Source organism: Ambystoma mexicanum, chromosome 12 (assembly GCF_040938575.1).
Source record: "Ambystoma mexicanum isolate Mex_15411 chromosome 12, UKY_AmexF1_1, whole genome shotgun sequence".
Classification (NCBI taxonomy): domain Eukaryota; kingdom Metazoa; phylum Chordata; class Amphibia; order Caudata; family Ambystomatidae; genus Ambystoma; species Ambystoma mexicanum.
In genome coordinates this window covers 541,610,777-541,634,387 of record NC_090936.1, presented here as the reverse complement: position 1 = coordinate 541,634,387, position 23,611 = coordinate 541,610,777, and the positions used below count along the sequence as shown (strand labels likewise).

The 23,611-nt window shown below is 46.0% G+C and overlaps 1 protein-coding gene across 6 annotated transcripts in view; it reads right to left on the bottom strand.

The window, feature by feature from the left end:
• The window catches only part of LOC138513763 (olfactory receptor 5AP2-like), a 458,684-nt gene extending 438,422 nt beyond the window's left edge, over window positions 1-20,262 (bottom strand). For all 6 annotated transcript variants that reach the window (XR_011281814.1, XR_011281813.1, XR_011281811.1 and 3 more), the window contains exon 1: window positions 20,034-20,262. The gene's annotated coding sequence lies outside the window, so the exon portion shown is untranslated. The remainder of the gene's footprint in view (window positions 1-20,033) is intronic.
• Window positions 20,263-23,611: the final 3,349 nt, after the last annotated feature.

Below are 23,611 nucleotides of genomic sequence, written 5' to 3'. Positions count from 1 at the left end.
AATCTCCTTTCAGGCAGGTGTACAAGCTCCCGCAATGAAACCTACAAGCTCCAGTTAGTGAGATGCATATACTTCTCTTAGATCACCAACAGCATTCTCTCTGAGGTAAAGTAAATTATGCATGCTGAGGCTTCTCTAATTAAGATCACAAGATGCTCTCAGTAAGTTCGTCCATTCCGATAACTGCATATCAAGTTATGTGATGCATTGGTGCATGGTAGTGGTGGGGGCCAGAGTTAAGAAGTGCCCTGGTGAATGGTTATATGGTGATGCTGCAAGTTGGTTGTTATTCATATTATCGTTCCAGGGCACATTCCATTGTTGAACATCAGAAGATAAAGCATGATGAGTTAGGAGAATGATAAAACTCTGGACCAATGGGAAGCAGAGAAAGAGAGAGAGGAGATTGCAGCTTAAGGGAGCACAGACGACAAAGTAAAATCATGTTTATGGACCAGAATGGTAAATAGAAAGAGAGGCCACAGGGAGAAATAGAGAGAGAAGATAGAGAGTGGGCGAGAGAGAGAGGAGCAAAGGAAAGGGAACTTGCACTTGAGGGAGTTCAACTTTGAATGCGATAGACATAATAAATCACCCTCGAGTTTCGACAGCACTTACCCCCTCTCCTTTCTTCCTTTCTGCACTTGCTCGTTCTGAACACTCACAAGGCATAATAGGTTCGTCCCTCCCCCTCTTCTCCCTCTGCTATTAATATTGTGTTGTATTTTGTTTTTCCACCCTCCCTTCCTGTCCTGTGTGCGCTTTGAAATAGTATATTCTTACTGTATAAGCGCCTAACAAGCAAACGCTAAATAAATAAATAAATGCTGTAATCGTGAGAAAGACAAAAAGAGGGTGGGGAAAAAGCGGCTAAAAGTGACAGATAGCTACTTAACCGGAGATGCTAAGAAAGATAGGGAGTGCCAAAAGAATGAGGGGGGTCAGTCAGCACGAGACATTTAAAGAAACCGAGGGGGCATGATTTTTTTATTTGCATTTGTATAGTGCACATGCAGCCCAGAGGCATCGTGGCGCTGTTACATGAAAGTGTAGCAAACGTTTTGCTTTAGGTTGCTTACATGTGACCGTGAGGTCTCTTAGTTGCAGGTACATAAGTAAAACATCAGATTTTTAGCTAGATCACCGAGAAGGAGGGAAGAGTTAGAGCAAAAGCAGACAGATCCAGAGAGGACACAGCCCCTGTGAGGAATGCGCAGTGAGCAATCTGGGTGCATGAAAGAAAAAATGCCAGGGGCCAAGGCAGGGCTCTCCCTGCTCCAAGACAATTGGCTTGGAGTTCGGCATCCTTTTGTTTAAAGCATCAATCCACAAACAAACGTACCTTTCACACTGGGCCTCATTCCGAGATTGGTGGTAGTCATGGCGCTATTTGTGCCATGACTGCCTCCAATAACGGGTCCGGCACCGGTGTTGTTCAATGGGCACTTACCGGTGTAGTGCGACCCTGGCGGGACCGGTAATTCCCCATTGAACAAACCATTCCCCATAGGGCTCAATGGGAATGGGGAGGGCGCTAATAACGGGCTCTCGAATGGCACGCCCGTTATTAGCGCGCTGGTCCCTTAGCGGGACCCGTAAGGGACGTGTAGTCCGACCACACGTACCTTACGGTTCCCTCCAAGGGACCTCGGAATAGGGTGGTAGGGGATTACCGGCACCGGTCTCCTTACCGGTGCCTGGTACCCCTTACCGCCCTATTCGTAATGAGGCCCATTGTCTTTTCCGGCACACAAGCGAACCTGGGGTTATGAACAAGCGAGGGCGATGCATTTCTGGAGTGATTAATGCAGGTTCGTTTTAAAAAACCCTAAGCAATGAAGTCCCTGTAAGGTTTCCTAGCCAGGGCTCTTATCCTACAATATGCATCACATGCGAAATTGTAGCAGCCGTTGAGTCCACCAGATATGAATCAGGCCTAGCGCACAGCACACAGATAATATTATCTGCCTTCCTTCAGGGGCTGGATGGACATCAGACAGCGGCTGTGCACTACACATAGCTACGTTCATCGCTGACACGACGTAAACAGCATTGCGCAGATGTGCGACCAGCAGAAATGTGTCAGTTTAATGTAATGTCAACTAGAGGCATCATAGCGATTAGTACCATGTTTTTTTAGAACAATGCATGTGTGTGAGAAACAAAAACCATCTAAACGCCATTTAATGGCATACGTAGCTTTAGTGTATAACATGACGTACATTTCCGTCCAGTGTCTCAACTTCCAGTGGCAGAGACTCTCGCTAGGCTGCTCAGGTCACATTTAAGTTGCCCACAGGGAAGAATCATTTTGACAAAAAACAAGACGCTTTGAAGAACTGGTTCGGGGAAATGCGAAGTGATGTACCTGGCTCGGGGTTTCCAGTTGACCAGTAACAATGGAGCTTTGAAGAAGATCAAAGATTTGCAGCCGGTCACTTGAAGGTCAAATGTATGACGAGGAAAGTGAGGGAAGCGGGTTAAGAGTCAGTAAGGACACGTTTGAGCAGGTGCTGCCATGCAGGTACGGGTTAGTGCCCGTCACTAGACAATGCATAATAAGCACTTAGTTTGTCCCTTGCCACAAATTATATGAAAAGAATATGATTCACTCCATTTAAAAAGCCAGGCAGTTAAGCAGACTGTTCTTTGCACTGTAAACTGAGCCCCCTACAAAGAGTTGATAGCAGGGGTCAAGGCCTAAAAAAAAGTGGGGGACTCATTAACATACCAATTGAATGGGTGTCACCAGAAATTAGCATACCAAGTTGCCCTCTAAAAAAAATGGGGAACTCCGTCCACCTGCGTGTACGGGTTGTGAGTGATGAAAGTCAGAGTGATTGCATATAATTTGCCACCTCACAAAACAGGCCGCTCACAGGCCAACATAAAAATCCCAAATAAAAGCAAAGACATTTCAAGTCGGCTCCTTCCTTGTCACCGTTCCTGACTTCCATTGGGATGAGGCACAAAAAATATTCAGATCACTGCTGAGGTAAACAAGATCCTCCTCCTATCACAGGAGAACCTCCTGTGAAAAAGCAGAAAGTGGGTGAGGGACCAGAAATAATTCCTAATCTAATCAATATGGAGGACGATACCCCGTAGTACAGAGGAAAATACCTTTCCAGGGAAGTAATGGCTGAAATCATGAACCATGCCTGACAGAATCTGCTCATAGCCACCCCTAGCATCCCCTTTACATAAGCCGATACTAAAAGAATGTAGGGTGAATGACCCAAAGCCTGAACGATAAAAGCAATCCCAAATAGGCCAAATAATCGATGCACCGTTTGCAAGGAAGACACAATTTTATTACATTCAAAAAATATCAGACAGTCCAGTAGAACCAAACTAGGAGCTCGCCCCTCCCAAAGATGTTACATCTTTTATAGCAGAAAACCTCAAATTATTAAAACTATGCATAATAAAGATCACAGCATAATCCTACACTCCCCATTGGCTAACAGCCATACACAATTCTAATTATTCCCCAAAAGTCCATTACGCTATTGGTCACACTTTATGTAAATATATTTCCCTAAACACGTGACCTACTACATCATCACTAGAAGTTGATTAACTACCAGGCACATTGCTATCATAATACATTTCTTTAACAAGTAAATATTCTTGACCATCATGTGATGTGCACCCCTCCATCAGATCCTGATCAAAGTGTGAATAGTGAGATCAACTCTACTTTGATAATACAATGGGCCCACTCATTAAACATGTGGCTTGCACAAACACCTCTCTGGGCTTGAATATGCATTTATTGGCATCACATCTGCTCCTTCCATCTGAAATCATGGTACAGCCCGAGCATGTCTTCGCCCTTATCTGTCTGGGAACCAAGGTGCCCAAGAATTACATGATGGGGGCACCACTCTTAAGTTTGAATTTTGCGTATTTATTGATCCTAGAGTGCAGTGTCTGCACTTCAAATAGGATGACCACTTTTCAAGTGAGGCCGGTATTGCTCTTGGTATCACAGAACCCCATGCCTTGCTCAAATTAATTGAATCTTCAAAAGTCGCATCCCTACCATTCCTCCCTGGGCCCCAACATTCCTTAGCCAGCTCTTCCAAGCTCTGCAGCTAAACTCAATTGACTATTATCGACACAGCATGGCTGCATGTGGCCTTGAAAGCATAACTTCTCTCTGGGGGAAAGAAAGGGGACTTGTCTCAGGATCAACTGGACAGAGCCGCAGCTCCACGTTAGGCCTGTTTCTCATACTTTCACAAATGCACCTTGCATTGTGACCTAAAACCCAATATGGCGGAACTCCTGTTTCCTTAGCCCACAGACTTGCCTTTACCGCAACACTTCCCTGACTCCATCCCATACTCCTACCTATATTTGCTACCTACTCGCACATCCCTTAAAGCATAACAATGTACACTACTGCTAAATGCAAGATACATCCCCCTAACTTTGAATACATTGTTGCTCCTTCTGTATGGCTATATGGTGCTTCTAATATGTGTCAAAGCTAACTGCAAATGGATGCATGTGCATTCTGCCACGCGAAATGAGAACTGCTAATACTAGGCCGCCGGCAAATATATTTTTTCTCAGTCTGAATCTCTTCGCCTGCCTGGGACATAGCACTTTTTTATAGCGATTTAATCTAAAGAGCTTTACAAGAGACATATTTTACTTGCATCCCAACAAGAATGGTGGCTCCAGCTATAGGGTCCCTTTAATCACAGAGGTTAAAGATGCTCTGAGAAAAAAATATTTTTTTTATTTTTTTTATTTGTTCAGTTGATATATCAACTTTTCAAATTATTAGTAAAGCCAGTTTTTACAATTAAAATTAACATCATACTCATACATAAATGAATATCCAGAATAACTAAATTAAGAGAATCAAATGAAGAACAAGATTATAATACATAAACATTCTGAATCAAATAACATTTCATCATGGTCCCTATACACATTCAAATTATTAATAAAGACAATATTTACAATTTCAAATGTTAAAATTAACCTCACACTCATACATAGCTGCCTATCTACAATGACCAATGAAATGGCAGAGTTAAAGTGCATAAACCTTCTGGGCTAAAACCATTCCATCTACGTCATTATATAGATTTAGTCAAATGAAGAAAAAGGTAACATTGTTTTTACTCATCAAAAACAAGGTTTGGTAGAATCATATCCAAAAATTTAACAATTGCTATTTGTATTGTTATTCTTGGATTAGAGAATAACATTTGCCATTTTTGATACTGCTTAGATGGTTCTGGAGCAATAGTTTATCCATGAAGCATTTGTTCCGTACACTGCTCACTGCCTTACAATCAACTATTAGATGTTGTAAGGTTTCAGTTTGGCTTCTATTCAAGCAATAACGGCAATAATTTGATGATTCTCCTTCTGCATAGTATATCGCGAGTACTCTTTCAATACTTTTCAGGACATGGACACTTTACAAGATAATTCGATATCACCCCATATCTTTTGGTGCCAAAGAAAAATATGTCAAAATCTTTATGTGATGAACACTTTATTACATTTTCTGCCCAATCGTGCTGAAATATTTTTATCTTTGCCCGATCAGGGTGAAGTGGGAGAATGGAACAAAAGGCTCCCACCAATCCCCTCACACCACAGGCCCAGAGGATCACGGCCTAGGCACCCACCACGAGAGGAGTTTGCCCATCTACCAGACGACCAAATACCCTGGTACAGGAACATACGGATGTGCCCTCCCGCCTGCCCTGCCCATGCCGACACCTGCGGCATGGATGGACTCGACTGAACCATCCAACACTAAATCAACCCATCGTTAGAGATGCCATGACGACCCAGCCTACGGTCAGCACACCCGTGCAAACATGCACACTGGACACTCCCACACCAATCCACACGAAGAACATATTCAGTGCTATGACGTAGGAGACGGACACACCCACCGACGCGCATCTTTATTATTTTTCACATAGGCTTTTCAAAATGCAGAAACACAAGACGCACAATGAACTCATCCAAAACGCTTGCTCACGCTTCTCCTAAACCCATGTATTACAATGAGAAATATAACGAAGACCTGATACTGGGGATAAAGCAATATGATACCATAACCTAAAGCGCTGTGTATCAAATGGTTCCACCCATGCACCAGGCCCAAGTAGGCCGCAAGCAAGAACTCCCACGAACATTGAATGAGCAAAAGTACAGTTGCTGACCCTGCAGAATGAGCCCGGCGAGAACAGACAGTCAAGGGCACAATGTTGCAAACTGGCATGCCGCGAGCCGACGCCAAGGTCGCACCTACAAATTAAGTCAGGCCCAGGAGAAGGGAGGCATCTGGATCCCCCGTTTCAAGACACAGGCAGATACAATTAAGCGACTCAATGGACATCTGCGGCGGTGGGAGTAGTCGGCCTTCCAGCATATGAATAAATCTTCACATTGTCTGCACATACCCATAGTGAAACATTGTTGCAAATGACAGGTGCACCGCGAGCTGGGAACAGCGATGGTCCCAGACTGGGGGGCTCGCGAATGGACCAATCAGAACATCGGGCTCTTATCACTGACCCCATTAACATTAGCCAATCCTCAGGGGTCTTCATGTAACAATTTTCATGTATCGACTTGAAGGGACAACCCAAGTATACCACCTGACTAACCCTCACCCACTAATATTGCTCTCTATAGGTATGCTATACTAACCCTACCACTCGAGGAACCAATCCAGAGTGGCGATAGGTTTTTTGCTAACTTTCCAAGGTGACGCAAGTAGCGCGTCATACTAAGGTAAAAAGGGCCTGCGAGCCCACAATGAGAGAGAGTGTCAGGACGGACGCGTACGATCCTTGACCCATCCCTGCCGTTTGTTTAATAAACAGCAGAATCACCTTGCTTCTTGCGTGTGTCTCATACTCATTTTTTTGGGATATACGGGAGGGGTTGGGGCCTCCCTGCCCGGAGGTCCGCGGATGGCCCAGCCGACCCCGGGAGAATTTCCCCCCGACAAGGGTTTGTGGTGAGTAAATGAATTGTGACTGCTGCGTCAGCTAATGCATTCAGGATGTGCTTGCGCCATTTAAAGGGAAATTTATTTGTAGATGTAAACAGATTATAAGCTATAACCTTTAAGATAGACGGTTTATCTAAGCCAACCAACGCCTTCCGAAGAAAAGCACATTGTTTCCATATTACGTGTGAATAGAGTGATGAGAGGCCTGGTTCGTAACGAATCAGCCCTAAGGGAGTGCCGTTTGGCAGTTGAAACACTTGTTTCCAATAAATGGACTCTATGTTGTCCCAAAATGTGTGATCTTTCGGTTCACTGGCTTCCACACCATACAGTAAAATTGGAGTCACTTTCATTTTATAGAACATAACGGTGTGTTTCAAGGAACATTTTCCTAATTTTTTTGCCAGTATCTTGGTTTGAGACACTAAAGAGTGCAATTTACTTTTAACTTTGCATGTGTACTGTTCTGATGGTTTTCTGTGCTGAATTAACACACCTAGATATTGATATTGGCATACGTTATCGAGTTCACACTGCTGCAGATGCCATTTGTGATTGTGTATTTTGGACTTTTGATTGCTATTACAAATCACTATCTGTGTTTTGCTAGTATTGATGTTTAAATTGTTGACTTGGGCGTATGTGCCAAGCTGTTCCAGCATGTTTTGTAACCCCATCGGCGTTTGTGATAAAAGGACCAAATCGTCAGCGTATAATAAGTACGGGATTTGTTGTGATCCAATTTTAGGGGGATCACCCAGACAATTTGTTAAAGAGTCACCTATGTCTAGTATGTAAAAATTGTACAAAAAGGAGGATAAGGCACAGCCTTGCTTTAGACCCCTATGGTGTTGATGATTGGTGATAATTTACCATCTAAAGAGATACGTACGTGCATCAACATGTTCGTGTGAAGTAGCGTTATCAACGATACAGAGAAGGGGGCAGTTGTGCTTTTTTAGTTTGAGCAGAAACACAATTCGGTCGATTGTGGCGAACGCGGCTCTAAAGTCAACAAAGCCCAAATACAGGGTCTCACCTCGAGTCAGTTGGTGGGACTGAATTAAAGAGAGGGCAAATATGTTGGGAATCGTGCCCAGTCCCCTTACAAAACCCGATTGAAAGGGGTCTAATAGTGATCCTTTTTCTGACCAATCATTTAATTCTTTGAGAATTATCCTGCAAAGGATTTTCCCTGGGGCATCCAACAGTGGTATAGGTCAGTAGCTATCAAGCAATTGTCAATCACCTTTTTTGTAAACTGGAACAGTTATAGCTTGAGTCCATGTTTGAGGCAACTTTTGACTGTGATTAACAGCAGAAAAGATGATGAATAATGTGGAGGCCCACAGTTCCGGATGCATTTGCATGATATAATTAGACAGGCCATCAGGCTTTTGAATTATTGGCAGTTTTAATGAGGTGAAGGATCTCAGATTCATTGAAAGGGAGTTTGAAAGTAATTGGCATATTTAGGGTATCTAAATTCAAACTATTTTCAGGAGCTGCATAGAGTTGACTGAAATGTGTTATGCAGAGATGCGTATTAACAGCAGTGGCCTGTGTGCTAATTTGGTAATTGACCAGGGCTTGATTAATTGCTGCCCACATTTTAGAGATGTTTTTACTGGCAAGGATGTTTAACATATTTGCTCCATCTCTCTGATACAATGTTCTATGCCCTTTACCCAGTTCCTGTAGTTGTTGTGTACTTTTTTCAATCAAACAGCTCTGACGGAGTGAGGATGCACGTTGAGTTTTCTGAGCTCAGCACGATATATAGTTTTTCTGGTTCGTATCATATGATCAAATGCACGCAAATGATTTTGTCGCTTGCTAGTAGAAATTTTTGTTTGTTGAAAAGCCTGCATCGCATCACTGTATACAATACCAACACTTTCTAATGTTTCATCATTACTAGAGTTTGACTTCATCAGGAGTTGATTAAAATGTACTAAGGCATCCTCTGACCATCAGAGACAGTTTCCACCTGCGTTCACCAGTAGACATCCCTGCTGAGGTACCCTTTTAGCAGGAGAATGTTCCAATTGTACAACCGATTCTGTTGATAGCATATTGTGATCGCTAGCATCAGAAGGAATGACATTGAATTTTTGCACGGCCGGCCATAACACTGAGTTCACATAGATATAATCAATGATTGACGAGGAAGCACCTTTTTGCCAGGTCGACACGGGTGGTATGTCTGAGGCGAAAGCACCATTAAGGACATGCAAACCTCTATGATTGACCAAACACTTCCATCGTAGGAGTCTCTGATTCAGACGCCTATGCACATTATTCATGCACTTTAAATTTAGATCACCAGCTAGAATGAGGAACCTGGTATACTGACCTTCAACAACAATATCTAACAAGTTATTCAGATCTTTAAAGACGCACTCATCACTTAATGCAGCAGGATTCCAATACACATTCAGAATGGCATAATCATCAGTGGGAGTCCTAACTTTGACCAGCAGCATAAATTCATCAGGGGCTGCCCAAAGCTTAGAGGTAAGACCAAAGTTCATTTTAACCGCAATGATGAGTCCAGATGTTGGTCTTCCCACTAACAACTTGATGGCAGGGTTTAGATGTACTTCATAGTCTTTCCAAATGGGGTTAGTGGTTAACCATGTCTCCTGGAGGAGTACCAGATCATATTTATTTAACTGATGTTGATCATTGTTCAAAAGATGTTTGAAACCTCTCGTGTTCCAACTAACGAGGGGGACTGTGTGATGACCTATGGATGAGTCTAGTTAATTCCGCTGTATCTTATGCTGGAAGTTGAAAGGCTTAGTTGAAGAATTATTGTGTATGACACTTTTGGGCACTATGGGATTTGTTTTAGAAGGCTGAGCTGATTTTGCTGAGAGGGAACTCTCTGTGTTGTTTGATGATCAATGTTCAGTTTGAATCCCAATTTAAATAGTGAATCTTTAGCCTGTCAGATTAAGTTCTGTACCACTCTAGATTGCATCCACAGTCTCACTGCACTTAGATTCCTTTTATCAACAAATTCAACTAATGCCAAATCAGCAGAAACTATATCTTCTAATTGTTGGATATCTGAAAAGATTGCCATTACTGCCCTTTGGTTTAAATCGTATTGGGTGGAAAGGGATGGTTTGCATGCTAAGATTAATGAATGTAGGCCAGGATTATTTTTTAAAGTGACTGGACCTTCTTTTGTCACCTGTTTGCTCTTGGAAACTTCTGTTTCAACCAATTGCTTTTTTGGGGAGTCAGTAGATTGGAGATTCCCCAGTGCATTCTCAATCAAGCGAACGACCGCACCAGAAAGATCATTCATAGATGAAGCAACATTGGTTCGCGTACCAGAAGTTCGAACTGGGAGGCATTCACTAGAGGAGGGGACCTCATTTCTTGCTTCTACATTTGTTGGAGCATTGTAGGCTCCTCGGAGTGTCGGGAGTGTTCCTGCAGCACCTGAATCTAGAGATGGGTCCTGATAAGTAGATGATTTGCTATCTGGAGGACCAGGAGCTGACAATCTAGGCTGCATGGACTTGCTTACCTTCCAGCATGACTCTATTTGGGGCTGAACATGTCCAGACATATAGGCATCAACCACCTTTCTAATTTCGGCTCTATGTTGGTTTTCACTTAACACCTTAGCCCCCAGAGCCAGGTGAGTGCAGCCGCCTACATTTTGGCCTCCAATTCCACCCATCTGGTGGTTTCCGTGGTCCCCTGCCCCCCTCGATAGCCCATCCGCCTCCCTCTCCCTCCCCGCATCCATTTCCTGATTCCCCGGCCCTCCCCGCCTCCCGCTCCCGCCCACCCCCTCCCATTGGTCAATCCACCTCACGCTCGGAGCCTAACGACTCGCGTGCCTGCCCGGCTCCCTTAGCCCCCAGAGCCAGGTGAGTGCAGCCGCCTACATTTTGGCCTCCAATTCCACCCATCTGGTGGTTTCCGTGGTCCCCTGCCCCCCTCGATAGCCCATCCGCCTCCCTCTCCCTCCCCGCATCCATTTCCTGATTCCCCGGCCCTCCCCGCCTCCCGCCCACCCCCTCCCATTGGTCAATCCATCTCACGCTCGGAGCCTAACGACTCGCGTGCCTGCCCCGGCTCCCTTAGCCCCCAGAGCCAGGTGAGTGCAGCCGCCTACATTTTGGCCTCCAATTCCACCCATCTGGTGGTTTCCGTGGTCCCCTGCCCCCCTCGATAGCCCATCCGCCTCCCTCTCCCTCCCCGCATCCATTTCCTGATTCCCCGGCCCTCCCCGCCTCCCGCTCACCCCCTCCCATTGGTCACATCAAGAGGACTTCCACTCATAGCCAATCTCCCCAGGGCAGCCCCTGCCCGGCAGCCCCATCGGCTAAGGACCCCAAGGCAAAGGACGGCTCCAACTGGACGGCTCCAGATCGTATCTGCAGGTATCCGCAGGAGAAGCAAGAAGCCAACAACAAGTAAGTGTGGCAAGGGCAGGGCCAGAAGCAACTACTTCAGGCCATACTACCCTACCACCCCTCTAACTCAGCATCAATCCCTCTATAGTCAAACTCGGAATCCCAGCATTGCATTGTTCCCAATTACATTTTTGAAGTGTCCCAATCGCATTCAGGCGCTGCGTCCAATAGCCTCTCCGAGGAAAGCTGCATTTAGAAATGTTCCCAATTTCATTCTGAAGTTGCGCGCAAACGCCTCCCTGAGAAAAGTTGCATCTAGAAGTGTCCCCAACTGCATATAGAAGTGTTCTCAATCGCATCTAGAAGTGTTCCCAACTGCATTCTTGAAGTGTTCCCAACTGCATTCTTGAAGTGTTCCCAACTGCATTCTTGAAGTGTTCCCAACTGCATTCTTGAAGTGTTCCCAACTGCATTCTTGAAGTGTTCCCAACTGCATTCTTGAAGTGTTCCCAACTGCATTCTTGAAGTGTCCCCAATTGCATTAGCAGTGTTCCCAATTTGAATTTAGGTGCTGCGCCCAATAGCCCTTGAGGAAAGTTACATTTAGAAGTGTCCCCAACTGCATATAGAAGTGTTCTCAATCGCATCTAGAAGTGTTCCCAACTGCATTCTTGAAGTGTTCCCAACTGCATTCTTGAAGTGTTCCCAACTGCATTCTTGAAGTGTTCCCAACTGCATTCTTGAAGTGTTCCCAATTGCATTCTTGAAGTGTTCCCAATTGCATTCTCGAAGTGTTCCCAATTGCATTTTGAAGTGTTCCCAATTACATTTAGGTGCTGCGTCCAATAGCCTCTCTGAGGAAAGTTGCATCTAGAAATGTTCCCAATTGCATTAGTAGTGTCCCCAGTTGCTTTTACTAATGTTACAAATTGCATTTAGGTGTTGCGCCCAATTGCCTCTCTAAGGAAAGCTGCATTTAGAAGTGTTCTCAACTACATTTAGAAGTGTCCCCAATTGCTTTTACTAGTGTTACAAATTGCATTCAGGTGTTGCGCCCAATACCCTCTCCGATGAAAGCTGCATTTAGAAGTGTTCTCAACTACATTTAGAAGTGTCCCCAATTGCTTTTACTAGTGTTACAAATTGCATTCAGGTGTTGCGCCCAATTGTCTCTCTGAGGAAAGTTGCATTTAGAAGTGTTCTCAACTGCATTTAGAAGTGTCCCCAATTGCTTTTACTAGTGTTACAAATTGCATTTAGGTGCTGCGCCCAATTGTCTCTCTGAGCAAAGTTGCATTTAGAAGTGTTCTCAACTGCATTTAGAAGTGTTACAAATTGCATTTAGGTGTTGCGCCCAATAGTCTCTCTGAGGAAAGTTGCATTTAGAAGTGTTACAAATTGCATTTAGGTGTTGCGCCCAATAGTCTCTCTGAGGAAAGTTGCATTTAGAAGTGTTCCCAATAGGATTCTGAAGTTTAGGTGCTGCGTCCAATAGCCTCTCTGAGGAAAGTCGCATTTAGTAGTGTTCCCAATTGCATTAGTAGTGTCCCAATCGCTTACCACTGTACCCTGTATATTATTGAATCTAAAACTGTGACTAATAATCTGACTCCCCCTCTAAGCAAATAGAATCTAGAGGCTGACCGAATATCCTCCTGGGGTCAAACAATCTTAGAAGTGTACCCAATAAACTAAAACAATCTCTATCTACAACTGTAACTAGAAAAGCACCAAGTAAACCTAAGACCATCTTCGAGCAGTTGAACCTTGAAGCGTACCTAAAAGCGTGTCATCACCGATCTTAGAACTACAATCAGAAAACCCTCCTAAACCATCCTTTAAGCTTACACCAATCATGAGTGCACCCACTCCACCAGAATCAGTCAGAAACATCTCCCATGGACCACCCCCTTCCTCCGATCAGTCTTCCTTCCCATCCCGCCCCCCCGAAACCCCCGCACCCGCTCCCTCTCGCCCTGCCTTTCCTCTCTCCAAACACCAAGCCTGGGGAGAACGATGGCGAACCACCCACCCTAAAACCACTCTTCCCCTGAACCCCACTCCCGACCCACCAGCACTCCCCCTCTCCAAACACCAAGCCAGGGGAGCACGATGGCGAACCACCCACCCTAAATCCACTCTTCCCCTGAACCCCACTCCCGACCCACCAGCACTCCCCATACCCGCTCCCATCACTACCATACCTAGCACACCCCACCCTGCAATCACCCACCTCCCGCCCTCCCCTCATACCCCTGCCATCACCAACCTCCCGCCCTCCCCTCATACACCTGCCACCCTCCCCCCCCGACCACACCGTTTCCCCTCCCTAATAACTGCACGGCTAGCCCTAGCAAGAACCGAAGCTGCCTCCTGCTCACCCTCCGACCCCCCTACTCTCTCCCACACACCAGTCGCAACAAAGAAACTAAAGAGGAAACGTTCTTGGTCCCCCTCAACCTCCCAGCACTCCTCGCCTCCCCTGGCTCGACCCATCACCTCTATCCCGCAATCCCCTCCTTCCCCCGTCGCTTCTCCCTACCTGAAACCCCTCTCCCTCGATTTCTCATCAACTCCAACTGAAACTCCTAACCGCCAACATCCCTCTTTCAAACCCCCCAATCAAAACCCGACCATCCTATCACACACTGCCTCCCAACCCCTCCCGAACCCTGCCAATCTCACTGCTCGCCCACTATTCCCATCTATCACCACCCACCCTACCCCTTTCTGTCCACACCCCCCTCCACCGCCCCGTCCCGCTCCAGCACCGAGACCATCCTTAGCTGCCGATGTGAACTGCATCCTATTTAACGCCCGATCGGTAGCAAAAAACAGACATTCCATCTTTGACCTCCTCTCCTCTGCCACACCAGACCTAGTTTTCATCACCGAAACCTGGTTCTCTGATGACTTCGGCCCAATCGCTAATGAAGCTTTTCCTCCGGACTACTCCCTCATCCCACTGAACCGCACGTCCAGGGGAGGAGGGATAGCATTCGTCTTCAAATCCCTCTTCCGCGCCTCAATCATCGACAACCAACCCTCCATTCCATCCTGCGAATCGCTCCTTGTTAAACTATCCCTCTCCCTTTCACTCTCGTACAGCTTCCTAATAATCTACAGGCCCCCTGGCTATGATAGACACTTCGCAAACAACCTTTGCGACTCCATCTCCAGCCTCCAACTAAACCATCCCAACCTCACCCTTCTTGGAGACTTCAACATATGGCTCGACATCCCCACCAACCCCATGACATACTCCCTGATTGACGGTTTAGATGCAATTAATCTCCAACCCCACATAAACGGCCCGACTCATTATAAAGGACACACTCTTGATGCCATCTTCAGCTCCAACACCCTGATTCATCTAATGCCGCCCACACCTATCATCTGGTCCGACAACTTCATTCTCTCGTTCGCCATCCACTCACCTGAACCCCTTCCCATACTCGTATCTGAACCTCCGAACATTCGCAAAAGCTGGAAGAAACTAATAATCACCCCGGACCTAGCCGAGGCACTCCTCCAGTCCCCACAACCTACCTGCCATCTCAACAATCAACTAACCCCTGAGGCCTTTGATTCATGGCTCAACTCATCCCTGATGCGCCTGACCCCCTCGTGCAAACCATCAACCCTACTTGGCCTTTTCCCCAGATGGTTCACTCCTGAGCTAAAAAACACTAAACGACATTACAAATACCTACAACGCAAATGGCATAAAGAGAAAACCCAAGACAGCAGGACCACCTTGGCACAACACCTGTACCAGTACAAAGCCGAAATCCGGAAAGCAAAAAAAACCCACTACAACTCACGAATCCTAAACTGCAAAAACCCATGCAAAGAACTTCACAAAATTATCTCCGAATTCACCAAACCGGCATGCAACACAACCATCCCGACCGCGTCACAATCACTATGTGACTCACTCTCCCTCCATTTCTACTCAACGGCCATTGAAAGGACAAAATCTCTGACCACCAAACAGGCTCTCTTACAACCACCAGGCAATCCTCAGCCCGTACCAGCCAGTCCCCCAACTACGACCACTACGCAACCAACTTTCGAATCCTTCAGTCCAATATCACCAGAACAATTTCTCAAACTCCTATCCGACCGCAAGCCATCTGGATCACCACTAGACCTTTGCCCAGCCACAACCCTTAAAGAAATCTTTGCCTCCACCTGCGCAGGAGAACACGCAAGATCTATCATAAACGCCTCCCTTTCCTCCGGTATCTTTCCAGATGCATTCAAATTAGTGTACGTCAAACCTCTGATTAAAAAACCCTCACTCGACCCTCTCGAACCAAAAAACTACCGCCCGATCTCTAACACCAGGTTCCTTGCAAAACTCATTGACCGAACAGCCTACTCCCAACTAAACGCCTTTGTTGAAGCCAACAATCTCCTAGACCCCGCCCAATCAGGATTCAGATCTTGCCATGGAACTGAAACCACCCTAACCTCGATCTGGGATGACCTAAAAATGACTGCTGACTCTGCAGGATGCGCCGCACTAATCCTTCTCGACCTATCAGCCGCCTTTGACACGATCAATCACTCTATACTCCTTGACCGCCTCCACTCCCTAGGAATCCGTGGAACCGCCCTTAAATGGATAGCCTCATTCCTCAAAGACAGACACCAAATAACGACACTCTCCAACTTTACATCACAAGCCCGACCAGTTGACACAGGAGTCCCACAAGGAGCATGTCTATCCGCCCTCCTGTTCAATCTCTACCTGATCACCCTCCCACCAATAATTCGTGCTCACAACATCCTGTGTTACAATTACGCAGATGACACTCAACTAATTCTAAAGTTCCTGAACGCGAAACCCAACTCCCAACCTGACCTGACCTCTTGCCTCCTCAACATCGAGCGCTGGATGACCCAAAGCCACCTCCTGTTAAACCCCTCCAAAACAGAAATCATGGTCTGCGGCAACTCAGATTTTCTTCCGCACCCACTACCCTGGCCACCCACCATGGGCATCTCACCGACCCCCTCTAACATAGTAAAAAATCTTGGGTGCACCCTGGACTCCGACCTAACACTCTCGCGCCAAGTCAACAATGTCTCTAAGTCCTGCCACTACCACCTCAAAAACCTTAGGCGCATCTTTCCATATCTCTCATTCCCTAACAGAGTCTCCGCGGTCCAATCAATCGTCATATCCCGACTGGACTATGGTAACCCCCTGTACCTCGGAATTCATGCCTACCAACTGAATAAACTACAAAGAGCACAAAACGCAGCAGCCAAAGTGCTTCTCGCGCTCGGTCCAAGGGACCACGTATCCCCAGCCCTTAAAACACTGCACTGGCTTCCAGTAGCCCGCAGGGTAGCTTTCAAAACCCTATGCCTCACCCACCGAGCTCTACATAAAACTGGACCCTATTATCTTCAAAAAAAGCTAATACCCTATCACCCCACCCGCACCCTTAGATCAAGCTCAGCCGGCCTCCTAGTAATTCCTAAAACAAACTCAGTCAGGTTAGGCGGAGCATCATTCTCAGCCCTGGCCCCAACCCTATGGAACTCGCTCCCACCCCACATCCGCCGAACTCAGGACCTAACGGCCTTCCGCAAACTACTGAAAACCTGGCTCTTTCCCTAAAACCAACATCATCCCAAAAAAAAAAAGAAAAAAAAAAAAAAAACAAATAAAACAAATATATTAAAATAAATAAATAAAGTAACCGAACCAGATTGTAACCTACATTGACAAACAGAACTAAAACGAATAAACTAGATCTAAACAGGGAAATGATTAAATAGAAAAAAAATCACTGAATAATGGAAAGAAGAGAACGTGGAGAGCGGATGAACAAGGAGAGCGGATGAGCATAGAGGGCACGACCGGATGAGTAGAAAGAACGAATGAGTATGGATGAGTATAGATGAGTATGGGTGAATGTGAGGATAAATGCTGTTGGCAAATGAGCCTGGAGAATGTGCAGAGCGCAAGATCATGCAGAACGAAAGAGCGCTGAGAACAGAGGCACATTTAGAGCGGAGAAATGTGGGGAACAACCGAATGGGGGGAGAGACTGAGTGTGGGGAGAGTATGAATGTATAGAACATATGAGTGTGGGGAGTGTATGAGTGTGAGTAGCGGATGAGTCTGGAAAGCGGATGGGTCTGGAGAGCGGATGGGTCTGGAGAGCGGATGGCTGAGTGTGGGAAATGGCTGAGTGTGAGAATGGCTGATGAGTGTGGGGAATGGCCGAGTGTGGGGAAGGGCCGAGTGTGAGGAAAGGCCGAGTGTAGGAAATGGCTGAGTGTGGGGAATGGCTGAGTGTGGGGAATGGCTGAGTGTGGGGAATGGCTGAGTGTGGGGAATGGCTGAGTGTGGGGAACGGCTGAGTGTGGGGAACGGCTGAGTGTGGGGAACGGCTGGGTGTGGGGAACGGCTGGGTGTGGGGAACGGCTGGGTGTGGGGAACGGCTGAGTGTAGGGAACGGCTGAGTGTAGGGAACGGCAGAGTATGGAAATTGACTGAGTGTGAGGAACGGCTGGGTGTGGGGAACGGCTGGGTGTGGGGAACGGCTGAGTGTGGGGAACGGCTGAGTGTGGGGAACGGCTGAGTGTGGGGAACGGCTGAGTGTGGGGAACGGCTGAGTGTGGGGAACGGCTGAGTATATGGGAACGGCTGAGTATGTGGGAATGGCTGAGTATGTGGGAATGGCTGAGTATATGGGAATGTCTGAGTATGTGGGAAATGGCTGAGTGTGGGAAATGGCTGAATGTAGGAATTGGCTGAGTGTGAGGAACGTACACAATATGCATTGATATGCGGGAACATTCGAATGAACATATATCATACCACACCTCACGCCTACTCTCCTCCTTACACCATCACTCAAATAGAACACAGGGATACTATGACACCATTCGGTATAACTGTTCTCATATCAACATCTCCCGCTCACTCCCCATCACTCTAAGTAACCACTGCTGGTTTAACACCCCCAGCCAGGCGTCTCTCCTCAGGCCTAACGCAGCCACTCTCGAGCTGGATTAATTCTGCCAGAGCGTACACATTCTCCTGACCTCTCAACCACCACACCTACCGCTAAGAAGCAGCTACCACAATAACCCCGCACCAGCTGCACACATACTCTGTGCGCACACGCACCTTTTGTCTCTCTTCACCCTCTCTACTGACTCGAACCTCGGTTCCCAAGGGCGTTCAACCTACCAGCGCCTTCAGACCATACCAATGGTATATAAGGCGCTATATAAATGCAAAATACAATACAATACAATACATTCTTTACCTTGGTCTTTTTAGTTGTGTCTTGTTCCTGACTATCAGGATCCAAGGTGCGACCAACTCGACCAGCACATGCTGTATTTTGGTGTGTTATTACTTTCAGAAGATCATTCAAAGGAGGATAATTCAAAGCTTGAGCTCGTTGGAAGCCTGAAGAGGCCATTTTTTTTAGCATGCATTTCGGAAGAATATATTTTTTGATTGCTTTGAAGGCAATCACATTATTTTTTTTGGGAAGCGATATTGCCTTAAAAAATTGTTTTGTAGAAGCTCCTCCCATGTATTTTGAGACATCTTTGTTTTTGGGAAGCTTTGTGGTAGGTTTTCCTATGTTCTTATCACCATTATTCTGTGACTATTGAGCGTTAGCTGGAGTCAGTGCTATGGCTTTCTTATGTACACTAGTGACTACTGGAGTAAAGATAGAATAAAGTTTCTTTTTCTTTTGCGGAGCCACAGTAGAATTAGTATGCAAGTTCAAATCCGAATCGTGAGACAAATGGATAACATCTATTAATGGATCATAAATAATTGAGTTTATGCATGGTAAGGCTGCTGAGACCCCTCTATTATCTCTGGCCTGTGTAGGAGTATGTGCAGAGGGCCCCTGATCAGGCTCGTCATCAGTCTGGCACGCTGCAGATATTAGAGAGGCTTTGAGTGGTAAAACAGGAATACTGGTGTTTATGTGCTCTTGCATCTCATGTTTTGTCAGCTTTTGTAGAGATAACATTTTCAGCATAACCTCCTCCTGCATTTGTAATCGTCGGTCAATGGATTGATATATTTTTCTCAGTGCCTGAATTGCTAAATTCATGGCTTGCAGAGTTACACCTAATGTTGTTTCAGTATTGTGTGTATGTAATGTGGTGTTTGTACCGTGAGTGTTAGTCTGTATTCTACTTGTCTCAGAGTGTGAAATGGAAGAAACAGTCTCAATAGTGGACTGGAATACCTCAGTAAACATCATTGGACAGCGAGATAGATTTTCTGATAGCATTTTATTTGAAAATACTGAATCATTGAGGTCGAGGTCTATCACAGCGTCGACAGGGTTGAGTAAACAGACTCTATTGGTTGAGCAGTAGCAAGGATACTATCAAGAATTGCTGTGTCAGTAATGGAGTCGTGGGTACCTGAAGTCTTTGTAGCCAATTTCTGCTTGGTTTTTTCTACAATGGCAGGGGCTGAAGGCAAGACTTGAGTGAGTGTATCAATAGGCACACAATTGGAAGATCTGCTTAGATTTGTTAACTGACCCATTTACAACCTGTTCTTCGCTCTGTGTGCAGAGAGACAACCACTACAAAACATGCGTATGTCCATATTGAGTGACCCCCCCTCGTGCCCTTACCTTTAACCGGCGTTGAGTTGAAGTGTGCTTTAGTTTAAGTGGAATGAGCTGGGCTCTCTGAGGGCAGAGGGATAAAGAAGCTTTGAGGCATGCCTGATTTTAGTGAAAATGCTTTCATAATGTTAGCTGTGGATAACGCGTTGCTCAATACGGCCCTTGATTGTTAAAGCGCACAGTTGGTACGAGAGGAAGTCAGCAGGAAGAAGTCTCTGCCTCTCTGACGCGGCGACGAGGCTAAGAGGTACTTCCTGGCTATTCCCTCGGTGCGCGCGAATAGAAGGCAGTGGCTATGAAGGGGGCGTGGCTTCAGAATCGTAACACTGTAGAGATACAAGGAAACAAATATTAGCGTATATTCTTTCGGAAATATATGCTCAGGGTTAGAATGTCACGGTCAAATACCGTTAGTCCAAATGAAATTCTAGCAAAAACGTAGTGAATGCAGTAAATGCAACAAAGTCCACAGTCCAGCGAGTAGCGTGCCGAGGCTAAGAAGTACTTCCTGGTACTTTCCTCTGAGTAAAAATGTAAGGAACAAGGTAAGATTGGAGTTTCTGGCTTCTTAACTAAACTGTATACCTTTCAGGGTTTCAATGTTGAATACCCAGCCTGCTTGAAAATCGACTTTCGGCTTCCCAAAAAATATGGAATCTGAAATAACTTTGGAAGAAACAGCTTGGGCGGCCGGATGGAAAAAAAGGCTGGGGCATCCTTGAAGTGCACCTATACCTCTACAAACATTGCAATCAGGGTGTCAAAGTATGGCACCTACATCACCCAGAGCCTGCTGAGTAATTTCTGAGAAGTGTGTGAGGCGGCAGAGAAGGGCACAGATTGCTCACAATATGTCATGGCAATGGAGAAACAGGTATAGCTCATTCTAGACATTGCATGTGAAAATGTAACATCTACCACCCTCAATTTTCAACAACCATTGGATCCAGATAAGAATTATGACTATGTCATCGAAATGTTGACCCTGGCTTTATTACTTTGATGGCCTTTCTAAGACAAAATTATTTGGCCTTACACTGGATGGATTCATTTAACAATCGCAGGACCACTGTAAATAGTGATCCCAGTACATCTAAACAAGACCAGGGCAGAAACCTTCTTTTCAGCAAAAGAGGCCGTTGAGAAGAACAGGCTGTGGCAGAGGGGAACTGATTATCCAGGGCTCTAGAACAAATGCAAAGCTCAGTCCTAACTACTGGGGTCCTGCCACTGCCAACCTTCAGATGGCCCCTGTCAGTGGCAGACTACTCAAATTCAATGATCAGTAGATACACTTCATTTGGACCAATGGGTGTTAGAGCAAATTCAACAGGAATACATAATATACATTTGCCCAAAAACACTACTCCCTGTACTAAGATCTACTCCTATGCCCAAGATTGGTTGCGTGCAGTGCCCAGGCTACACTAATAAATATATTAATGAATTAATAATAAAATAAGCGAACAAACAAGCTAGCTGGTTTAGGGGTAGGGCTTTTTACATTTCATGAATATTTCCTATGGATTATACTCCTCTCGTCCCCTATGATATGAGTCCCACCTAGTCCCTAGTATTTTCCTTTTTCTTTACTTTTTGTAGGTTTTGGTTGGGTGAAAGCCTTTTTCACATTTGTGGTGGACAAGTAAACTGGACTATGCATCTGCACCAGAGCTTCTGACTATATGCCTTTCTGACCATCCTAAGTTACTGGGACCAGGTCGCTGGACTGAGGCCAGTGAATTATACCACCAGAAGCAGGCTCAGACGATGAGCTGTTCAGTGAGATGACAAATGGTCATGACGGCGGAGGCCCTATACCCTTTGCCATAGGGGGTGAAATCGGACAGCTTATTGTGGCCGAAGCATTCTTGTCATATGTTGTTCTTTTTCACCCATAGCAAGAAGGACTACTCCCTTTATTAATGGTTTCTTTCTGTAAGGAGAGAAGTGGAAATAGCATACCAGAAGGTTTAATCCACACTTTCCCGTAAATGCGTTGACTGCTCAATAAGCCCAGACATGGTCATGATGATGGGGGCCCTATACCCCTTGACAGAGTGGGCAAAATGAGAAGGCTTATGGCTGCGGCCATTTTAAACTGGAAGCATCATTGTCATTGTTACTTGCACACTCCTAAGGCCCCTGTCTGAGACTGTTCGGTGTGTTTGTATCCCATCTTGAACCGCCTGCATTTCACTGTTTTGTGCCTCCATTTTAAAATCAGATTTAGATGTGTTGTATTCCATCTTGAACCTCCTGCATTTTATTGTTTTGTGCCTCCATTTTGACTTCTCCTACTAAGCCTCCAGTTGAGTTTAGCTCGAACTGTACTGTAGAGCCACTCCTCTTTCTTTCCTTGTCCAAACCTTTGCTGACCTATGGCTCTCTGCATTTCTCCCATATTCTCTATCTGCTACACCATCACCTATCCCCCCTCTCTCACAAAGTCCAGTAGAAAAAGCACAGACAAGACATTGAGTGCAAACCATGGACTTCCCATCACAGACACCTTTGTCAGAGCTTTCTCTAGAGATGTTTTCACTGATATCCTCTTCTCTGTCCCCTCTCCAGATCTATGGACCCCCATCTGTCTCCTTCCACATGCTCTACCATTAACAGTAGCACCAAGTGGAAAGTACTCTTGTCCAGCTTCTCATCCTCACGTTGCTACGCTAATGTCTATCACACTGGCACTATGCTGGTTCAGGGTCCACAACCCACCTCCTTCTCTTTGACTGGATCCTGCCTTCTCTTATTAACTTTGTTCCCTCTCTTGCATCTCCACCATCTACTCTCTCTCCCCCTCCTCCGACTGATGTATCACACCACTGTACACCACCTCAGAAAACTTTCAAAGGCAGAGACCTCCTCCACTTGGCAACTCGTAACGCCCGCTCAGCCAACAAACACTCTGCTGACATCTGTCTCTTTCTTGAAGACTTAGACCCTGACATTCTCGCTGTTACTGAGACATGCTTCAATGCCAGCTCAGTCACTGCTTTTGAACCCCTCCTCCCTGATGGCTTCAAGATCATCCCCAAGCCTCGACTTACCCGGTGGGGGGTTGCCTTAATCTTCCCTCCGTGGGTTCCTGCTTCCTGCTTACCCACCCAGCTCTACTCTTCCTTTGAAAGCCTGGTATACAAGTTGGTCATCTCTCCTATCTCCACCCTGACCATTGCCACCATTTGCCAGCCTACAGTTGCCACCACCCTGTTCCTCTCTGAATGGGCTGAAATCTGTTCTTCCTTACTTTCATCCACATCCAATCTCCTCCTACTGGGTGACTTCAGCATCCAACTGGACTCCCAAGGCTCTGCATCCGTTCTCTTCACTGACCTCTGCAGCTCGCTTTCCCTCTCCATTCTCCCTTCTGGGCCATCCTGCTGAGCTTGACACACTCCTCCCACTTGATTTCATTTGGCCCCCTGAGTACCCTCCTGAAAGTCCCACCAATCTCGTTTGCTAACATCCGTCCGATGAAAAAAGTGCCTGCGCCTCCACCTTCATCCCCCTCACCTCCCCACCTCTGACTCTACCTCTGACTCTGCCCCCAGCAGCCTCCACCTTTCCATCATCAA